This window comes from Coregonus clupeaformis, chromosome 21, assembly GCF_020615455.1.
Source record: "Coregonus clupeaformis isolate EN_2021a chromosome 21, ASM2061545v1, whole genome shotgun sequence".
NCBI classification, from domain to species: domain Eukaryota; kingdom Metazoa; phylum Chordata; class Actinopteri; order Salmoniformes; family Salmonidae; genus Coregonus; species Coregonus clupeaformis.
The window spans coordinates 24,878,108-24,899,629 of record NC_059212.1 but is presented as its reverse complement, the minus strand read 5'-3'; the positions used below and the strand labels follow the sequence as shown (position 1 = coordinate 24,899,629).

The window sequence follows — 21,522 nt, the reverse complement described above, 5'->3', positions numbered from 1 at the left end:
TGTAGCTCTGGTGAAGTTGCTAAGCATATATCGCCCTCTTCTGGTCTGGAAATAGTTCACACCTGCATGCATTTGATTGAAAATACCATTTATACATTTATTTTTTCTTTACTGCTACATACAAAAAACTAGAATTGTGCCAATATTTCATAAATAAGTGAAGAGAATAAACTGTGACCTCATGGACTATTGTGTTAAAATCAGCCCCACACCTCTAATAAAACCCAGTGTGTAGTGATTAGAACATCCACAACAGAACAGCAGGAGTGCTTCAGTCAACCAAGATCAATACAAATAAGACAAACATACACACATCCTCTTGCCCCTATAAAAGTGACTGGTGTCATTCACAAAGAATGTTCATAGGAACATAACCCACTAGATATGGGAAAGGGTCAGGGGTCAGGGGATACAGGTGAGGGGTAAGGGGTTAAAGATGCAAAGATGATCTATTATATTGACAAGATATTTGAGTGACTGCTCTAAATGGAAATACATGTCTTCAACTATGGAAGGCAGGCAGGAGGAGGAGATCAGTTGCGACCATTCTAGCCAATGAGAGGGCAGATACGTGTGTGACCAATAGGCACAATTAAGTTGTTTTTCTCAAAGTTGCCGGAATGCCACGTGCATCCACTTATGAGTACATTTGTAACAGCCTCAACATTACGAAACTTCTATTAGATCAAATAAGCCTCACATAATAATGCGACACTCTCATAGACCTCAATACAAAAAAAGGCTTATCTCACGCAGACACTTCGCACATCCTCTCTGTAACAGGTGTACCCCCATGGCTGGGTAGGGTTGGGCCCAGGTCTCTACTGGGCAGGTCCAGCTGGTGATGGGGTCAGAGCCAGGTGAGGGATAAGGTGAGCGGGGATACAAGTGAAGGCTTAGGGGTTAGAGGTCAGTGGTGACAACTGGCATTACCCCATGAATGAGCAGGGTGGGGCCAAGTTCTCTACTGAGCAGCTGATGCAGGTAGGCGTATCACTGCATGTCTGCCGGTGCGCGGGGCAAATACAGGAAACGCACGGCAAGGGGCAGCACAGAGGTAGTCGTCCGTCAGCTGAGCAGCGTTACTGCGGAACTTCTGAATTTGTTCCTCCTCTTCCTCCCCCTGCTTCAGCTCCTTCTCCATCTGTTCCTCATCTTCATTCCTTCTCTCCTCCTGTCCCTTCTCGTTCCCTCCATTCTTCCGTCTCTGCCAGTGTAGCGTCACCACATGGTCCCAGGCCACCATCTGCCCCTCCGCCGAGATCCTCAACGCCGTCAGCATCAGAAGCAGCTTCGCTTCCTGCCGCAGGCTCCACCTCCCATCCTCTGTGCACAGGAAGAGGCGGAGCCTCGTATAGCGCCAGGCTTGAGACTCGTGCAGTACGCACACCAGCTGCAGCAGGAAGAGCGAGCAGGTGTCCACGTAGCCGCAACTGTCCAGACTGAGGAGATTCAGGGGCCACCGTATAGAAGGCCCCCGAGCAGCCCCTGTGACCTTTAACCCTGATCCCTCCCAGTCGAAGTGGCAGAAGTTACGAACTAAAGTCAAATTTTTCAGCATCTTGACGGTGTCTGCGATGATGACGACATATTCCTCCGGCCGGAAGTCTTTGGGCTCGCTGTCACCTCGTAGTGAGGAGAAGTGGAACTGAGGGCCCTGGCGATGTTCCCTGGGGTCCTTGGAGGAGCTTGGGTTGGCCAGGCTGCTGCCTGTCAAGAGGATGGAAGATTGGAGGAAATTGTCCTCAGGGGTGCAGTAGTCATAGAAACCAGAGTGTTTGGTCTCATTCCACCTGGATGATTAGAAGTGTTAATCACAAAAGACGCAATTACAGAAAATAAGAGGGAATCGACTAATCTTAAACTTATTCCTATGTCATGAGTATTCATTCCAAAAAAGAAAAAGGTGGGCATTGGGGAATAAGGGAGATGCAGTAAAAATACAGTTCAAATTCTTTATTCTGGCCATAAGTAGTGCACTATATAGGGAATAGGGTGTCATTTTAAAAGAGTAGAATTAGACTGACTAGCAGATGGGACTTACCGAGGCATGAGATGAAGAGCAGGTGCTGGGCTCCGTGTCGTACAGAGTCTGCCAGGGTGAGGTTGACGAATGCCTTGATGTTCAGGTGGTCCACCAGAGACAGCCACAAGTCATAAAGACTTTGTAGGGGGTCAGAGGGCAACACATCTAGGGGAACAGGCACAAACAGAGAAGTTTAACACACGTGCAGATGAACACAACTCACTCTTCAGGCCCTAGGCCCCAAACCCTATCTACACAAATTCAAGTACTAAACCCCAGTCCCCTCCCTCCGCGCGCAGTTCTACCCAGGACAGAGGCCACTTTTTCAGATCTAATCCTCAGGCTCAAACCATGGGGTTTTCTCCTTTGGGCAAAAGTACGTCCTCCATCCTCTCTCCTCCGTGACCGGGAAAACAATAAGTGGTTAAGGAGTGTGGTACTTCGTTGGTCCTCACTTCCTCGATTGCCTCCTTTTGGCAAGGAAGCACAAGTGTATCCTACCACGGAAGTGTCTTGATATCTGCCACACCTCCTTTGAATCAGCTGTTGAGAACTGAAAAGAGAGGATGCAGGTGAGCAAATTTTACTGATGAAAGGCCCATATTCCCCTAACCTTGATGGGAAACTACTGAGAATGTTAGCAGACTGTATTGCCACACCTATTTGCTATATATTTAACCAAAGCCTAAAGGAGTGTGTGTCCACAGGTGTGGAAGGAAGCTAAAGTAATTCCACTGCCTAAAAATAGTAAAGCACCCTTTGCTGGCTCTAACAGCCGCCCAATCAGTTTGCTGCCTGCTCTTAGTAAACTGATGGAAATAATTGTGTTTGACCAAATATAATGCTATTTTTCAGAGAACAAGTTAACTACTGACTTTCAGCATGCATATAGAGAAGGGCACTCAACTTGTACTGCACTGACTCAGATGACTGATGATCGGTTAAAATAAATGGATAATAAGATGATAGTTGGAGCTGTATTGTTACATTTCAGTGCAGCCTTTGATGTTATTGATCATAGAATGATATTGAAGAAACTCACTTGCTATGGCTTTAAATCACCTGCCATCACATGCTTGGAGAGTTATTTATCCAATAGAACCCAGTGTGTTCTTCAATGGAAGCTTCTCTAACATCAGATATGTAAGGTAATGTGACCCTCAGGGGAGTTACTATTCTTTCTTTTTACAAATGATTTGCCGCTGGTCTTACACAAAGCTAGAATCACTATGTATGAGGATGATTCCACACTCTATATATCAGCACCCAAAGCCAGTGAGCTCAGTGAAATTCTAAATAAGGAGTTACAGTCAGTCTCAGAATGGGTGATTAATAATACATTAAAAGCATTGTATTTGGTTCAAAACAGTCTAAGACCTAAACCTCAACTGGAGTTGTGTATAAAGGGTGTGACCATTGAGCAAGTGGAGGAAGCTAAACTCCTAGGTATAACATTGGATGGTCAATTATCATGATCAAGTCATATTGACAAAGTTGCTGTGAAGATGGAGAGGAGTATGTCTGTTATAAAAATGTAGTTATGTAGTTTACGAAAGTTCAATCAGAAAGACTGGTCTGAATGGCTCATCACTTTTACTTTCATCTATACTGAACAAAAATATAAACAACAACATTTAAATTGTTGGTCCCATGTTTCATGAGCTGAAATAAAAAATCCCCAACATTTTCCATAAGCACAAAAAGCGTATTTCTCTCAGACTTTGTGCACAAATTTGTTTACATCCCTGTTAGTGAGCATTTTTCCTTTGCCAAGATAATCCATCCATCCACCTGACAGGTGTGGCATATCAAGAAGCTGATTAAACAGCATGATCATTACACAGGTGCACCTTGTGCTGGGGACAATAAAAGGCCACTCTAAAATGTGCAGTTTTGTCACACAACACAATGCCACAGATGTCTCAAGTATTGAGGGAGCGCGCAACTGGCATGCTGACTGCAGGAATGTCTACCAGAGCTATTGAATGTTCATTTCTCTACCAATGTCGTTTTAGAGAATTTGGCAGTACTTCCAACCGGGAGCTTCATGAAATGTGTTTCCACGACCAAGCAGCCAAACACAAGCCTAAGATAACCATGTGCAATGTCAAGCGTCGGCTGTAGTTGTGTAAAGCTCGCTGCCAATGGACTCTGGAGCAGTGGAAACGCGTTCTCTAGAGTGATGAATCACGCTTCACCATCTGGCAGTCTGACGGACGAATATGGGTTTGGTGGAGGAGGAATAATGGTCTGGGGCTGTTTTTCATCGTTCGGGCTAGGCCCCTTAGTTCCAGTGAAAGGAAAACTTAACGCTACAGCATACAATGACATTTTAGACGATTCTGTGCTTCCAACTTTGTGGCAACAGTTTGGAGAAGGCCCTTTCCTGTTTCAGCATGACAATGCCCCCGTGCAAAAAGCGAGGTTCATACAGAAATTGTTTGTCGAGATCAGTGTGGAAGAACTTGACTGACCTACATAGAGCCCTGACCTCAACCCCTTCAAACACCTTTGGGATGAACTGGAACGCCGACTGCGAGCCAGGCCTAATCGCCCAACATCAGTGCCCAACCTCACTAATGCTCGTGGCTGAATGGAAGTCCCCGCAGCAATGTTCCAACATCTAGTGGAAAGCCTTCCCAGAAGAGTGGTTATAGCGGCAAAGGGAGGACCAACTTCATATTAATGCCCATGATTTTGGAACGAGATGTTCGACGAGCAAGTGTCCACATACACTACATTACCAAAAGTATGTACAGTTGAAGTCGTAAGTTTACATACACCTTAGCCAAATACATTTAAACTCAGTTTTTCACAATTCCTGACATTTAATCCTAGTAAAGATTCCCTGTCTTAGGTCAGTTAGGATCACCACTACATTTTAAGAATGTGAAATGTCAGAATAATAGTAGAGAGAATGATTTATTTCAGCTTTTATTTATTTCATCACATTCCCAGTGGGTCAGAAGTTTACATACACTGGGTCAGAAGTTTACATACAAGTTTACATATTAGTATTTGGTAGCATTGCCATTAAATTGTTTAACTTGGGTCAAACGTTTCTGGTAGCCTTCCACCAGCTTCCCACAATAAGTTGGGTGAATTTTGGCCCATTCCTCCTGACAGAGCTGGTGTAACTGAGTCAGGTTTGTAGGCCTCCTTGCTCGCACACGCCTTTTCAGTTCTGCCCACAAATGTTCTATAGGATTGAGGTCAGGGCGTTGTGATGGCCACTCCAATACCTTGACTTTGTTGTCCTTAAGACATTTTGCCACAACTTTGGAAGTATGCTTGGGGTCATTGTCCATTTGGAAGACCCATTTGTGACCAAGCTTCAACTTCCTGACTGATGTCTTGAGATGTTGCTTCAATATATCCACATAATTTTCCTTCCTCATGATGCCATCTATTTTGTTAAGTGCACCAGTCCCTCCTGCAGCAAAGCACCCCCACAGCATGATGCTGCCACCCCCGTGCTTCACGGTTGGAATGGTGTTCTTCGGCTTGCAAGCATCCACCTTTTTCCTCCAAACATAACGATGGTCATTATGGCCAAACAGTTCTATTTTTGTTTAATCAGACCAGAGGACATTTCTCCAAAAAGTACGATCTTTGTCCCTATGTGCAGTTGCAAACCGTAGTCTGTCTTTTTTAATGGCGGCTTTGGAGCAGTGGCTTCTTCCTTGCTGAGCGGCCTTTCAGGTTATGTCGATATAGGACTCGTTTTACTGTGGATATAGATACTTTTGTACCTGTTTCCTCCAGCATCTTCACAAGATCCTTTGCTGTTGTTCTGGGATTGATTGGCACTTTCCGCACCAAAGTATGTTCATCTCTAGGAGACAGAACGCGTCTCCTTCCTAAGCGGTATGACGGTTGTGTGGTCCCATGGTGTTTATACTTGCGTACTATTGTTTGTACAGATGAACGTGGTACCTTCAGGAGTTTGGAAATTGCTCCCAAGGATGAACCAGACTTGTGGAGGTCTACAATTTTTTTTTCTGAGGTCTTGGCTGATTTCTTTTGATTTTCCCATGATGTCAAGCAAAGAGGCACTGAGTTTGAAGGTAGACCTTTAAATACATCCACAGGCAAATTATGTCAGAACCTTCTAAAGCCATGACATCATTTCTGGAATTTTCCAAGCTGTTTAAAGGCACAGTCAACTTAGTGTATGTAAACTTCTGACCCACTGGAATTGTGATACAGTGAATTCTAAGTGAAATTATCTGTCTGTAAACAATTGTTGGAAAAATTACTTGTGTCATGCACAAAGTAGATGTCCTAACCGACTTGCCAAAACGATAGTTTGTTAATCAAGAAATTTGTGGAGTGGTTGAAAAACAAGTTTTAATGACTCCAACCTAAGTGTATGTAAACTTCCGACTTCAACTGTATGTACACTACCAGTCAAAGGTTTGGACACACCTACTCATTCAAGGGTTTTTCTTTATTTTTACATTGTAGAATAATAGTGAAGACATCAAAACTATGAAATAACACATATGGACTCATGTAGTAACCAAAAATTTGTTAAACAAATCAATATATATTTTATATTTGAGATTCTTCAAATAGCCACCCTTTGCCTTGATGACAGCTTTGTACACTCTTGGCATTCTCTCAACCAGCTTCATGAGGTAATCACCTGGAATGCATTTCAATTAACAGGTGTGCCTTCTTAAACGTTAATTTTTGAATTTATTTCCTTCTTAATGTGTTTGAGCCAATCAGTTGTGTTTTAACAAAGTAGGGGGGATATACAGAGATAGCCCTATTTGGTAAAAGACCAAGTCCATATTATGGCAAGAACAGCTCAAATAAGCAAAGAGAAACGACAGTCCATCATTACTTTAAAACATGAAGGTCAGTCAATACGGAACATTTCAAGAACTTTGAACATTTCTTCAAGTGCAGTCGCAAAAACCATCAAACACTATGATGAAACTGGCTCTCATGAGGACCACCACAGGAATTGAAGACCCAGAGTTACCTCTGCTGCAGAGGATAAGTTCATTAGAGTTACCAGCCTCAGAAATTGCAGCCCAAATAAATGCTTCACAGAGTTCAAGTCACAGACACATCTCAACATCAACTGTTCAGAGGAGACTGTGTGAATCAGGCCTTCATGGTCAAGTTGCTTCAAAGAAACCACTACTAAAGTACACCAATAAGAAGAAGAGACTTGCTTGGGCCAAGAAACACGAGCAATGGACATTAGACTGGTGGAAATTTGTCCTTTGGTCTGGAGTCCAAATTGGAGATTTTTGGTTCAAACCGCTGTGTCTTTGTGAGACGCGTTGTGGGTGAACGGATTATCTCTGCATTGTAGTTCCCACCGTAAAGCATGGAGGAGGATGTGTTATGGTGTGGGGGTGCTTTGCTGGTGACACTGTCTGTGATTTATTTAGAATTCAAGGCACACTTAACCAGCATAGCTACCACAGCATTCTGCAGCGATACACCATCCCATCTAGTTTGGGCTTAGTGGGACTATCATTTGTTTTTCAACAGGACAATGACCCAACACACCTCCAAGCTGTGTAAGGGCTATTTTACCAAGAAGGAGAGAGATGGAATGCTGCATTCGATGACCTGGCCTCCTCAATCCCCCGACCTCAACCCAATTGAGATGGTTTGGGATGAGTCGGACGGCAGAGGGAAGGAAAAGCAGCCAACAAGTGCTAAGCATTCAAGACCATTGGAAAAACATTCCAGGTGAACCTGGTTGAGAGAATGCCAAGAGTGTGCAAACCTGTCATCAAGGCAAAGGGTGGCTACTTTGAAGAATCTCAAATATAGAATTTATTTAGGTTTAACAGTTTTTTGGTTACTACATGATTCCATACGTGTTATTTGAAAATGTTGATGTCTTCACTATTATTCTACAATGTAGAAAATAGTAAAAATAAAGAAAAACCCTGGAATGAGTAGGTGTGTCCAAACTTTTGACTGGTACTGTATATATATATATACAAACACATACATACACACACACACACATACATACATACATACATACATACATACATACATACATACATACATATACGGAAACAAAAATATAAAACGCAACATGCAACAGTTTCTATGATTTTACTGAGTTACAGCTCATATAAAGGAAATCAGTCAATTTAAATAAATTCATTAATCCCAAATCTATGGATTTCACATGACTGGGAATAGATATGCATCGGTTGGTCACAGTTACCTTAAAAAAAGGTAGAGGTGTAGATCAGAAAACCAGTCAGTATCTGGTGTGACCACCATTTGCCTCATGCAGCATGAATCATCTCCTTCGCATAGAGTTGATCAGGCTGTTGATTGCTGCCTGTGAAATGTTGACCCACTCCTCTTCAATGGCTGTGCAAAGTTGCTGGATAATGTTGGGAACTGGAACAGGCTGTCGTACATGTCAATCCAGAGCATCCCATGTCTGGTGAGTATGCAGGCCGTGGAAGAACTGGGACATTTCAGCTTTGTTTCAGAACATTCAATTCTCTGGCAGTAGCTCTGGTAGATATTCCTGAAGTCAGTATGAAAATTGCATGCTCCCTCAATACTTGAGACATCTGTGGCATTGTGTTGTGTGACAAAACTACACATTTTAGAGTGGCCTTTTATTGTCCCCAGCACAAGGTGCACCTGTGTAATGATCATGCTGTTTAATCAGCTTCTTGCTATTCCACACCTATCAGGTGGATGGATTATCTTTGCAAATGAGAAATGCTCACTAACAGGGATGTAAACTAATTTTTGCACAAACTTTGAGCAAAATAAGCTTTTTTGTGTATAGAAAATGTCTGTGATCTTTTATTTCAGCTCATGAAACATGGGACCAACACTTTACATGTTGTGTTTATATTTCTGTGGACATACAGATCCATAAAAATGATGTTGATTCATAATTTCGACTGACTGAGAAAAGCTGCCTGTCTGGTCCCGTCCCAACATGTTCGTTAGTATGGGACATAGTGGAGATCGAATTTCAATATTAATGTTGCAAATGTCAGAGATAACGTCTAGATGCTTTTTACAGTGGAGATCAAGTTTGCTGGGCAGATTTACATTTACGTCATTTAGCAGACGCTCTTATCCAGAGCGACTTACAAATGGGTGCATTCACCTTATGATAGCCAGTGGGACAACCACTTTACAATAATTTATTTTTTTATTTTTGGGGGGTGGGGTAAAGGGGGGGTAGAAGGATTATTTTATCCTATCCCAGGTATTCCTTAAAGAGGTGGGGTTTCAAGTGTCTCCGAAGGTGGTGAGAGTTGATTTGTAAAATTATTAGTAGTGCTTTGCTAGGTAACGATAGCACTTCATGAATGTGCTGACCATGTGTATGCTCTAACAATGGGAAATCCAAACCACCCGTTGTAAAACTAGCAGCAACAAACTCAAACCAACCCAGGGCCATAGCAAAACATGTCACAGTTGGTTGCATAGTGTAACGGCGTTACCAGCCTGAATCTAATCCAATCTGGAGCCAGTCAGTTTACATCTGTAAAGAAGCTTCCAAACGAGATCACGTTATTTCTCGAGATATGTTTATAATTGCGGGATGATAACAATCGTTGACCCTGTTTTTCTGTTGGACAAAGCGCACAGTTGATTGCTAGACTGATCCCCTGGTCATGAACGGATGCCTGGACCTACCAGAAGGAGCAAAGGTGGGTATCATAACACGTCCAGCAATGTGATTGCAATGGTTTAGCGACCTCCAAAAATAATTTCATTAACTGTTCACTTGCTATTTTCACAGCTTGTCAGGCAAGACCTCGGAATAAAAGTGTGTCATGCGACACAAGTACCCTCGTGAAACCTCCTCCGTTGTTGCCAGTCTCCCTTGACTCCTATGAAAAGGAAATGCCATCATGAGGCATCTGATCGTGACACGAGTTACTTCTCTGATGACACAGACAAAGTGTGTTATGTGAAAGGTTGTATTAAAAAATACCCGGCTCGATATATTAGTAGGCTAATTCCCCAGCCAAGCAGATACAACTATCAAATCAAATGTTATTGGTCACATACACATATTTAGCAAATGTTATTGCGGGTGTAGTGAAATGCTTGTGTTCCTAGCTCCAACAGCACAGTAGTATCTAACAATTCACAACAATAGACACAAATCTCAAAGTAAAAGATTTAAGAAATATATAAATATTAGGACGAGCAATGTCAGAGTGGCATTGACTAGAATACAATAGAATACAGTATATACATACGAAATGAGTAAAACAGTATGTAAACATTATTAAAGTGAGCAGTGATTCCATGTCTATGTACATAGGCCAGCAGCCTCTAAGGTGCAGGGTTGAGTAACCGGGTGGTAGCCGGCTAGTTACAATGACTAAGTTCAGGGCAGGGTACTGGGTGGAGGCCGGCTAGTGATGGCTATTTAACAGACTGATGGCCTTGAGATAGAAGCTGTTTTTCAGTCTCTCTGTCTCAGCTTTGATGCACCTGTACTGACTTCGCCTTCTGGATGATATAGTCATTTTGGTTATGAAGTGCATTAGCAAAAAGCTGTGTCCTTTCTTTAGAACAAAATGCAATTGACCACTTGTCTGTCTATTATATTACCCTGTGACAGGCCCTTCCAGTCAACACCACCTTGTAACATTGCCTGCTGCAGTTGTTGAAGAGATGTCAGTTTGCAGCCAAACATGCAGCATAGAGAAAACCAGCAAGTGGGCCTTCATCAGCATCATGCAGACATGCCCTCGCAGTGAGACTTCCTATAAATAGAACAGTCCGCCACATGTTGACAAGTATCCGGCCAGCAACCGTAACTTGTCAGCGGCAACAGCTTTCACAGGCTCATCATTTGTGCAAATACAGAAGGTAACCCACTTCATTACTTTGATACATTTGATAAGACAATTGTGAAACATAATTTATGTAAACTCACATGTTGCTCATTTTCTACTTCTTAGATGCATATAATGTCCAGGGCATAACCTACTGTAGTCTGGTGGAACCAGCCTGATCGCTGTGTTCACCATTCTATTCTACTTCACATTTTTCACTGAAGTGAAATAGAAAAAAGGTAAAATGCAGCGATCAGGTTGATTCCACCGGGCAAATCAAAACCACCATAGATAATGTAATCAATGCTCTGTGTGTTTGTGTGTGACCAGTATCTTTGATACAATGCCCATAAATGGGGCACTGGCAAAGACGTCACCTCCAGCCTTACCTTTTGCCTGCTTACCAACGGTCGTCGATGGGGAGAACAGAATTCAGTATGTTTAGTCTGACCTGTTTAAACTGACCTGCTCGTCGAAAATCTCTTTCCAAAATCATGAGCATTAATATGGAGTTAGTCCTCCCCTTTGCTGCTACAACAGCCTCCACTCTTCTGGGAAGGCTTTCCACTAGATGTTGGAACATTGCTGCAGGGACTTGCTTCCATTCAGCTACAAGAGCATTAGTAAGGTTGGGCACTGATGTTGGGCGATTAGGCCTGGTCGCAGTCGGCGTTCCAATTCATCCCAATGGTGTTCGATGGGGTTGAGGTCAGGGCTCTGTGCAGGCCAGTCAAGTTCTTCCACACCGATCTCGACAAACCATTTCTGTACGGACTTCGCTTTGTGCACGGGGGCATCGTATTGCTGAAACAGGAAAGGGCCTTCCCCAAACTGTTGCCACAAAGTTGGAAACACAGAATCGTCTAGAATGTCATTGTATGCTGTAGCATTAAGATTTCCCTTCACTGGAACTAAGGAGCCTGAACCATGAAAAACAGCCCCAGACCATCATTCCTCCTCCACCAAACGTTATAGTTGCACTATGCATTGGGACAGGTAGCGTTCTCCTATCATCCGCCAAACAATGCATGACTGTAAGTCGCTTTGGATAAAAGCGTCTGCTAAATGGCATATTATATTATTATTATATTCATCACTCCAGAGAACGTGTTTCCACTGCTCCAGAGTCCAATGGCAGCGAGCTTTACACCAGTCCAGCCAATGCAAGGCATCGCGCATTGGTGATCTTAGGCTTGTGTGCGGCTGCTCGGCCATGAAAACCAATTTCATTAAGCTCCTGACGAACAGTTATTGTGCTAACGTTGCTTCCAGAGGCAGTTTGGAACGCGGTAGTGAGTGTTGCATCCGAGGACAGATGATTTTTACGCACTTCAGTACTTGGTGGTTCCATTCTGTGAGCTTATGTGGCCCACCACTTCGCGGCTTAGCCGTTGTTGCTCCTAGAAGTTTCCACTTCACAATAACAGCACTTACAGTTGACCGGGGCAGCTCTAGCAGGGCAGACATTTTACGAACTGAGCTGTTGGGAAGGTGGCATCCTATGACGGTGCCACATTGAAAGTCATGGAGCTCTTCAGTAAGGCCATTCTACTGCCAATGTTTGTCTATGAAGATTGCATGGCTGTGTGCTCGACTTTATACACCTGTCAGCAACAGGTGTGGCTGAAATAGCCAAATCCACTAATTTGAAGGGGTGTCCACATGCTTTTGTATATATAGTGTTTATGTTTGTGTCATATCACCTATCCCTAACTGACATTGGTAATAGAACAGTGACTGTATGTGTTCACAGATGCATGAGATCCAGAGACCTGGCACTCAACACATCCACAATGAGTTGATTACTTTAATACAGTACAGCGCAAATGTGTTTGTGAGTAAAGTAATACCGTATGAAGAAAAAAAAAAATCACGACAGCTGTGATGGAAAATGCCGACAATTTGTTCGTTCGACATGGTGGGATCTTTTTGTGTCTGTCAAATTAATTATGCGAGAAATGGCAGTGGAAACTCGTTTATGCGCAAATATTGATATAACAACCATCATATCGAAGTAAACTTGGATTCATGCGATGATATGGTGTGAGGTCTAGGTCTGACCCCATTTAGTCGACTGGTTTGGTCGATAGGCTGTTGGTCGACAGAGATGTCGAGTAGTGGCAAATATATTTAAAAAAATGTATGGCACATGAGACACCAGATTCACACCTGTCTGAGTGGACTAATCCATTGTGGAGGCACACCAGTATCACCACTAGTACATTTACTGATTATTACCATCATTTAAAATCTACAATGTTTGTTTGGTTACGGTACTTTCTGTTAATGCATTCAATATATTATTACAGTCTTACCGCTGTCATTGTAGGATAGGACACGTTGTTTGCAGAGCGCACAACCTAGGCTACACTTGTGAGGGAAAAGTTTTGGTTAATTTCATTCCATTTACGAGTTGTCAATTTATTGTATTTTATTTGAAGCGCTCCTGTCAATCTTGAGTAAGGACACGCACCGGATTATGCATGGAACTAGACCTAGGCTACCTGGCCTGCGCGCAAATGTAGGCTTATAAATGTGCCCATTTTGGGATCTGATACTATTTCTGATTGTCTTAACTCACCATATCACAGTGGAGCTTCTCAAAGTAATTTTTTATTTGCCTCAAAAAGCCAGTAAACGAAGTCTGTTTTTACATCTATTGAGAATGACAATAGATCTCCACGTAGCCTATTTAAAAAATATTTCCAGCGCTCTCCCTTTCCATAACCACTCAGCATGAAAGGAGAAAGAATGTCATGCTCTGATCATAAAAAAGGCCTACCTGATTACTTCTTATCCCTTGCGCAAATAGCCTACATCTGTGTCTGTCTGTCTGGAGCTCACTGGTGGGAAACTCTGAGGGCCCAGAATATTTTATACAATGTTTATACAATGTTTCAAGTTTGCTAGTGCAAGCTTCAGGCCAGACCCAAGTTAGTTGATACAATGTTTCAAGTTCCTTGCAGACCGGCCACGCATATTTATCAGGATATTTTCTACCTGCGGGCTGCAATGTTTTTATTTGTTGGCTTTATGTAGGCTATTTTTATATATTGGCAATGGAAGTTACTTTTAGATGGATAATTTTTATTTAGATAGAATTTTGATTAACCACATTTGATTTTGAGATATGAAGACTAATATAAATTAAATTAATCTGTTTCAAGAAAATGTGCATATGAAAATCATAACTGGCATACAGATCCGTAGAAATGGTACAATAACTTGGCACTCCAAATGGAAAAGGTTGCCGACCGCTGGTGGACCGTATTACCGGCAACATCAGGAGTTTAATGGCACAATGATCGATGCTTGACTGCCGTTTGACTGCCACAATGTATCTGCGAGTTGTTGGCTAGAGCGGACGGGCCAAGACCAGACTAGGCACATTTGCTATTTAATACAACAGTTTTTGTGACTATCGGTAGAGTTGAAAATGCAATGGAAACACATTGAACATACCATTTTTTACTCGGTACATGAACACTTAAGCAAAAAAGTACTTTGTGTGCACTACGTCATCACACACAGATTTTTATCTGCAACAAGTCAGTTTGGTGGAAACACACCTGGCACTCGGCATTAATTTGACTTGCGCCATAACAATTAAATATACATAGCACTACATTCACATTATCTGCCTGTAGTTATTGAACTCAACCTGCAGGAGGTTTGTTCGTTGTGATTGACTGGGGGGAAACAGCTGCGGGGAAGGTTCTGACAGATGGGTGTGTCTTGGTGGTTGCAAGGACACGCCCAAGAAACCCACATCAAACCACACCCCCAAGCCAACTCACATTTGGCTTCTGTCATTTGGCCCCAGCATTTCTTGAGAAGCAAGCCAAAACACGAGGCCAAATCAGCGGGTGCAGTTTTCCGCATCTTATTGTGCTGTGCAGTGGTAGCCTAGTGGTTAAGAGCGTTGGGCTAGTAACCGAAAGGTTGCTGATTTGAATTCCTGAGCCGACGTGGTCAAAAATCTGTCGGTGCCCTTGAGCAAAGCACTTAACCTTAATTGCTCCTGTAAGTTGCTCTGAATAGGAGTGTCTTCTAAATGACACACGTAAAAATAAGAGCATTGAACCAATCAAGTACTTAAAGGAATAAATGGATGACATTGGGGCTGCAGAATACCCTGAGCATGTCCTTGTGACAAAATTGATAAAGAAGATACAAATAAAGCAGAATGGAACAAAGCCAGTCCTTAGCTCAATTAAACACTGATTTCCCAAATAACATAAGGGCTTCTCTAGAAAACCTCTATAATTTCAGTCAACAAACCATTCCTTTTTTGCAAAGCCAAGTAGCCTTTGAAATGGAATCCTGGTCAGTGAAGTGTCTGTTTTAAAATGTCAGGGCACCACTCTTATTTCCTTCCTGTTTCCTTTAGTGGACCGAGTGTGTGAAAATGACAGTAGGTTACTGGCCTTCTTGTTTTATGTGCCCATAGAGCTTTGGCCTTTTTATTCCACTTTGTCCACAGTTCTGTTCTTATGGCCACTCACTTTCCCCCAGCCGTGACGACTCAAAGTGTTTGATGGATGGCAGCTCTGCTCAAAGGCTGCAAATAGATCTTGGAGCTGGACTGAAGTTGATCAAAGTTTCTCTTGACTTGTACAGAGTTATTTCTCACCCAGATCTTTCTTGGTGGTGGTGGTCCCGTGTTTTCTGGGAAAAGACTGGGCGAGTTCGCTTTGCATGGTCTGGTGCCCCAGGCAGGTGGAGACCTCTCCTTAGGAGGACGAATGGAATGGCTGAAAATGAGCAAACTCCACCCACCCAGCACACCGGGCCATGCAAAACGAATTCCCCAGACAAGCCATCAAACAAAGCCGAGCTGCTTGAAGTTTTGCGCCAGGAGTGGCATAAAGTCACCCAACATCAATGTGAAAGACTGGTGGAGAGCATGCCAAGACACATGAAAGCTGTGATTGAAAATCAGGGTTATTCCACCAAATATTGATTTCTGAACTCTTCCTTAGTTAAAACATTAGTATTGTGTTGTTTAAAAATGAACATGAACTTATTTTCTTTGCATTATTCGAGGTCTAACAACACTGCATCTTTTTTGTTATTTTGAACAGTTGTCATTTTCTGCAAATAAATGCTCTAAATGACAATATTTTTATTTGGAATTTGGGAGAAATGTTGTCAGTAGTTTATAGAATAAAACAAAATTTTTAATTTCACCCAAACACATACCTATAAATAGTAAAACCAGAGAAACGTATATTTTTGCAGTGGTCTCTTAATTTTTTCCAGAGCTGTATATACACACACATTGAGTGCACAAAACATTAGGAACCCCTTTCTAATATTGAGTTGCACCCCTTTTGCCCTCAGAACAGCCTCAATTCGTTGGGCATGGACTCTACAAGGATTCGAAAGCGTTCCACAGGGATGCTGGCCCACAGGGTCTGACCTAGAGTATGTGGACAACTACAAATACCTAGGTGTCTGGTTAGACTGTAAACTCAACTTCCAGACTCACATAAAGAATCTCCAATCCAAAGTTAAATCTAGAATCGGCTTCCTATTTCGCAACAAAGCCTCCTTCACTCATGCTGCCAAACATGCCCTCGTAAAACTGACTATCCTACCGATCCTTGACTTCGGCGATGTCATTTACAAAATAGCCTCCAACACTCTACTCAGCAAATTGGATGTAGTCTATCACAGTGCCATCCGTTTTGTCTCCAAAGCCCCATACACTACCCACCACTGTGACCTGTACGCTCTTGTTGGCTGGTCCTCACTACATGTTCGTCGTCAAACCCACTGGCTCCAGGCCATCTATAAATCACTGCTAGGCAAATCCCCGCCTTATCTTAGCTCATTGGTCACCATAGCAGCACCCACCCGTAGTCTGCGCTCCAGCAGGTATATCTCACTGGTCATTCCCAAAGCCAACACCTCCTTTGGCCGCCATTCCTTCCAGTTCTCTGCTGCCAATGACTGGAACGAATTGCAAAAATCTCTGAAGCTGGAGACTCTTATCTCCCTCAATAACTTTAAGCATCAGTTGTCAGAGCACCTTACCGATCACTGCACCTGTACACAGCCCATCTGAAATTAGCCCACCCAACTACCTCATCCCTATATTGTTATTTATTTTGCTCTTTTGCACCCCAGTATCTCTATTTGCACATAATCTCTTGCACATCTAGCATTCCAGTGTTAATACTATTGTAATTATTCTGCACTATAGCCTATTTACTGCCTTACCTCCATAACTTGCTACATTTGCACACACTGTATATATATTTTCTGTTGTATTTCTGACTTTATGTTTTTTTACCCCATATGTAACTCTGTGTTGTTGTTTTTTTTTGTTATTGCACTACTATGCTTTATCTTGGCCAGGTCGCAGTTGTAAATGAGAACCTGTTCTCAACTGGCTTACCTGGTTAAATAAAGGTGAAATAAAATAAATAAATAAAAAAAACAGTTGTGTCAAGTTGACTGGATGTCCTTTGGGTGGTGGACCCTTCTTGATACAAACGGGAAACTGTTGAGTGTGAGAAACCCAGCAGCGTTGCAGTTCTTGCCACAAACTGTTGCGCCAGGCACCTACTACCATACACTAAATATTTTGTCTTGCCCATTCACCCTCTGAATGGCACACATACACATTCCATGTCTCAAGGCTTAAAAATCCTTCTTTAACCTGTCTCCTCCCCTTCATCTACATTGATTGAAGTGGATTTAACAAGTGACAGCAATAAAGGATCATATCTTTCACCTGGATTCTCCTGGTCAGTCTAAGTGTATTTGAGTATTTGTTATTTAAATACTTATTTTCTCTGTATTTGAGTATTTTCAAATAATGTGACCCGGGCCGGCCGAATCAACTACTTCTACAAAATAATTTCCTATAAATAGCCTACTATTTTAAACTATTTTCAAATACTTATTTCAAATACTTATTTCAAATACTTATTTCAAATACTATTTTCAAAACTATTTTCAAATACCTAGGTTAAATGCAAATGAGTATTTGAGTCAGTGTATTTGAGTATTTTCAAATACTTTCCAAGTGCATTTCCAAATACATTCATATACTCAACTACTTGTACTCTCAAATAAAAAAACATATCTAAATACCTACTTCCAAATGTCTTTGAAAGTAATTGAAATACCCCAAATAGTATTTGAACTCAGGTCTGCTAAAACACTCACAAACACACACATCATGTATGCTGAACTTCTGCCAATGTCTGCCCTCTCAGTCTCACCTGACAGGTTGGAGCTAGCCATGATGCCTGTACAGCCATTGAACATGACAGCAAACACAGTAGAAAAGGTCATCATGGTGCCTGTGGTGTAGTCAGCTGTGTAGTCAGCTGGGAGAGGAGAAGAGATAAGATCATAGAATATATTAGTATTTATCAAGACAACCTCCAAAGCAAAGATATTGCTGATTTGGATTTCTGAACTATTATTGCTGTGTTTACACAGGCAGCCCAATTTGGGGGAACTTTCAGCAGGGTTGAACAATTTGGAACATTCAGATAGAAATAGGCTATGTAGATCAAACATGCCTCATATGTAGAATAAGGAATCACGTCAGCTCTATTCATGCCATTTCTATCTGCAATGTTCAAGAATGATTGGCAACTGAACATTGCCCTGATCGTTTTCCAATAATTGGTCTTTTGACTAATCATATCAACTCTTGACCAATCAGATCAACCCATTTGCCAATAATTGGGCAAAAGATCAGAACAGGGCTGCCTGTGTAAACGAAGAATATAGGACTACAGGACTACGGTGAATACCAAACCAGCCCCTGCCAACTCATTTGGAGGGCCCTCCGTTGTCACGTGTTGCTGACGAAACGCCGAAGGTGATTTCCATCGAGTTCCATCCCCCAAACCCCGGGACACACTTGTGACTTGAATTATGCAATTCATGTTCGACATTTTAATAATACAATTCTAATTCTAATTCAAATTAACAATTTCCCGCTGTCATTTTACAAGATATAAACCTCATTAACAGTTAAACATTATTTGGGAGGTATTTAATTTGTTAAATATAAATAATATAATATGCCATTTAGCAGACGCTTTTATCCAAAGCGACTTAGTCATGTGTGTATAAATTTTTACATATGGGTGGTCCCGGGGATCGAACCCACTACCCTGGCGTTACAAGCGCCATGCTCTACCAATTGAGCTACACCTCTCAATTATTTTGTATGAAATTGCACAAACTCCAAACATATTGCAATGCGTCTTGGGATAGCACTTCGCTCTGGAGCCTGCAGCCTTGCTGGCTTGTTCGAAGTGGCTATCAGAGGGTCTAATTAGCTCCTACACCCTCGATAATTTGGGTAACGTGTGCTTATGGCGGAGGGCCGAGGGGAAGGGGTGGTTTTGGGATTCAGCCCTAGTGCAAATGGCATTTAGGTACATTTTAGTCATTTAGCAGACACTCTTATCCAGAGCGACTTACAGTTAGTGAATACATATTTTTTTATACTGGCCCCCCGTGGGAATTGAACCCACAACCCTGGCGTTCCAAACGCCATGCTCTATCAACTGAGCTACATCCCTGCCGGCCATTCCCTCCCCTACCCTGGACGACGCTGGGCCAATTGTGCGCCGCCCATGAGTCTCCCGGTCGCGGCCGGCTGCGACAGAGCCTGGATTCGAACCAGGATCTCTAGTGGCACAGTTAGCACTGCGATGCAGTGCCTTAGACCACTGCGCCACTCAGGAGTTTTGATGGATGATCAAAAGATGTCCACCAGACCTCTACAAAGCCCAACCCCTGACATGCCACCACCCACCAACAAAACATATTATACCCACCCTACAGGTTGTCCCTCAGGGTTGCCAGGCGACGGCCAGTGAAGTTGGCAGTGCCCAGGCCAGTGGTGGCGTTAGAGTTGGCACCAGGAGCGTTGGGCAGCGTGACGTCCCGCGGGCCCACAGCAAAGAAACTGAGGAAGATGGTGGCCAGGACCACCATGATGATGATGAAAATGAGGAAGGTGGGCTTGGCATAGATGTGGGCGCCAATCTGAAATGACAGTATATGTAGATGTCATCATGCATAGTTTGCAAACAAAATGTATTACCTTATATAGGAAATAGGGTATTATGCATCCCTAGGAAGTGTCCCACCAGAGCCCTGCTGGTGATGGCACTGACAGACAGAACAGTCATACTGATGAGGTATGCCACTATGAACATGGCTATGGACTGGTACAGCCCACACTGGCCCACCATGAACGCTACACAAACAGGCCGGAGAAAATAGTCAAATAGGTGTGTGTGTATGCCTGTGTGTAAAGTCCCCCATATTCACCAATTTGGAGGTAGTCAACAACGCCAAACATTGACAGTAATGTTGGAATTACCACGCCAAAAAAAGTCGACAACTTCTTGTGCGGTGTGGCCTTCCTACATCGACATACCACTGGCAAATTCTCCACCGTGACCCCGGAGAGGCTGGAGGCATTCTGCGAATCATCGTTGGCGGAGAGTCAGTAGTGCAACGACATGGCTATCGTTGGGTAATAACAACTCCCCTTGTTAGAAAGGTTGCTTTTTCACTCATGAGCTGCTCCACTCTTTCATCTCATCACCCCTCGCCGAAAGCCGAGTAGTTGGCTTTTAAATCAAAGCCCTAGAAACTAAACTCAAGTTTGAGCTATTTTTAATGTGTAGACCAAGTCATAAGTTTGAGATTTATTTCTGAGTAGTTAACATTTACATTTAAGTCATTTAGCAGACGCTCTTATCCAGAGCGACTTACAGTTAGTGAATACATTTTTTTTTTTATACTGGCCCACCGTGGGAATCGAACCCACAACCCTGGCGTTGCAAACGCCATGCTCTATCAACTGAGCTACATCCCTGCCGGCCATTCCCTCCCCTACCCTGGACGACGCTGGGCCAATTGTGCGCCGCCCATGAGTCTCCCGGTCGCGGCCGGCTGCGACAGAGCCTGGATTCGAACCAGGATCTCTAGTGGCACAGTTTGCACTGTGATGCAGTGCCTTAGACCACTGCGCCACTCAACCTCTACCTGTATTTTAGGTCAATTGGAGCGTCACTACATTGTATACGTCAATCTTTCCTCCAAGTTTTATTGGCGAATCACAACCAACTGACAGGTGCATACACCACCACCTACTGTACTGGAGTGTGAGGCCAGTCACAACCTACTGTATACCACTATATTCTTTTAACTAACCCTGCATTTCTAATCAAATAAAATAATTCCCTACAAACCTCACTACTTCCATCACCCCCACCCAAAATACCACCCACTCCCCATTCCCATCCAACCTCTCTGACCCTGTCAAACAACCTCCCCCTTTCTACATAATACATTTCACAAAATAATAATGCATGTTCAAGCGTTATCTCTACCATACAGCCATTACACATTCCAGTACCATGTTTCCCTATCAATTTCAAAGATGAATTCAATCCTGTATGCTCTAATCTCATCCTACACAACATAACCTCCTCCCTTCTGTTCCCATTATATGACACTATCTCCCGTACAGATGTCCTATAAAAATGTCTGCCCGTACTACTTTCATCCCATTGTCTCTGCCAGCAAACTAACCAATTTTTCAAAATCAATGTTTTAATTTCCCCTCTACCCAACTGCACCTGTATATCCACAATATTATTTTTCACTGCTCTTTATGTTATT

The 21,522-nt window shown here is 42.8% G+C and overlaps 1 pseudogene; it reads right to left on the bottom strand.

The window, feature by feature from the left end:
- Nucleotides 1–964: 964 nt before the first annotated feature.
- Nucleotides 965–18,758, bottom strand: LOC121534809 (annotated as a pseudogene).
- Between the last annotated feature and the right edge of the window lie 2,764 nt (nt 18,759–21,522).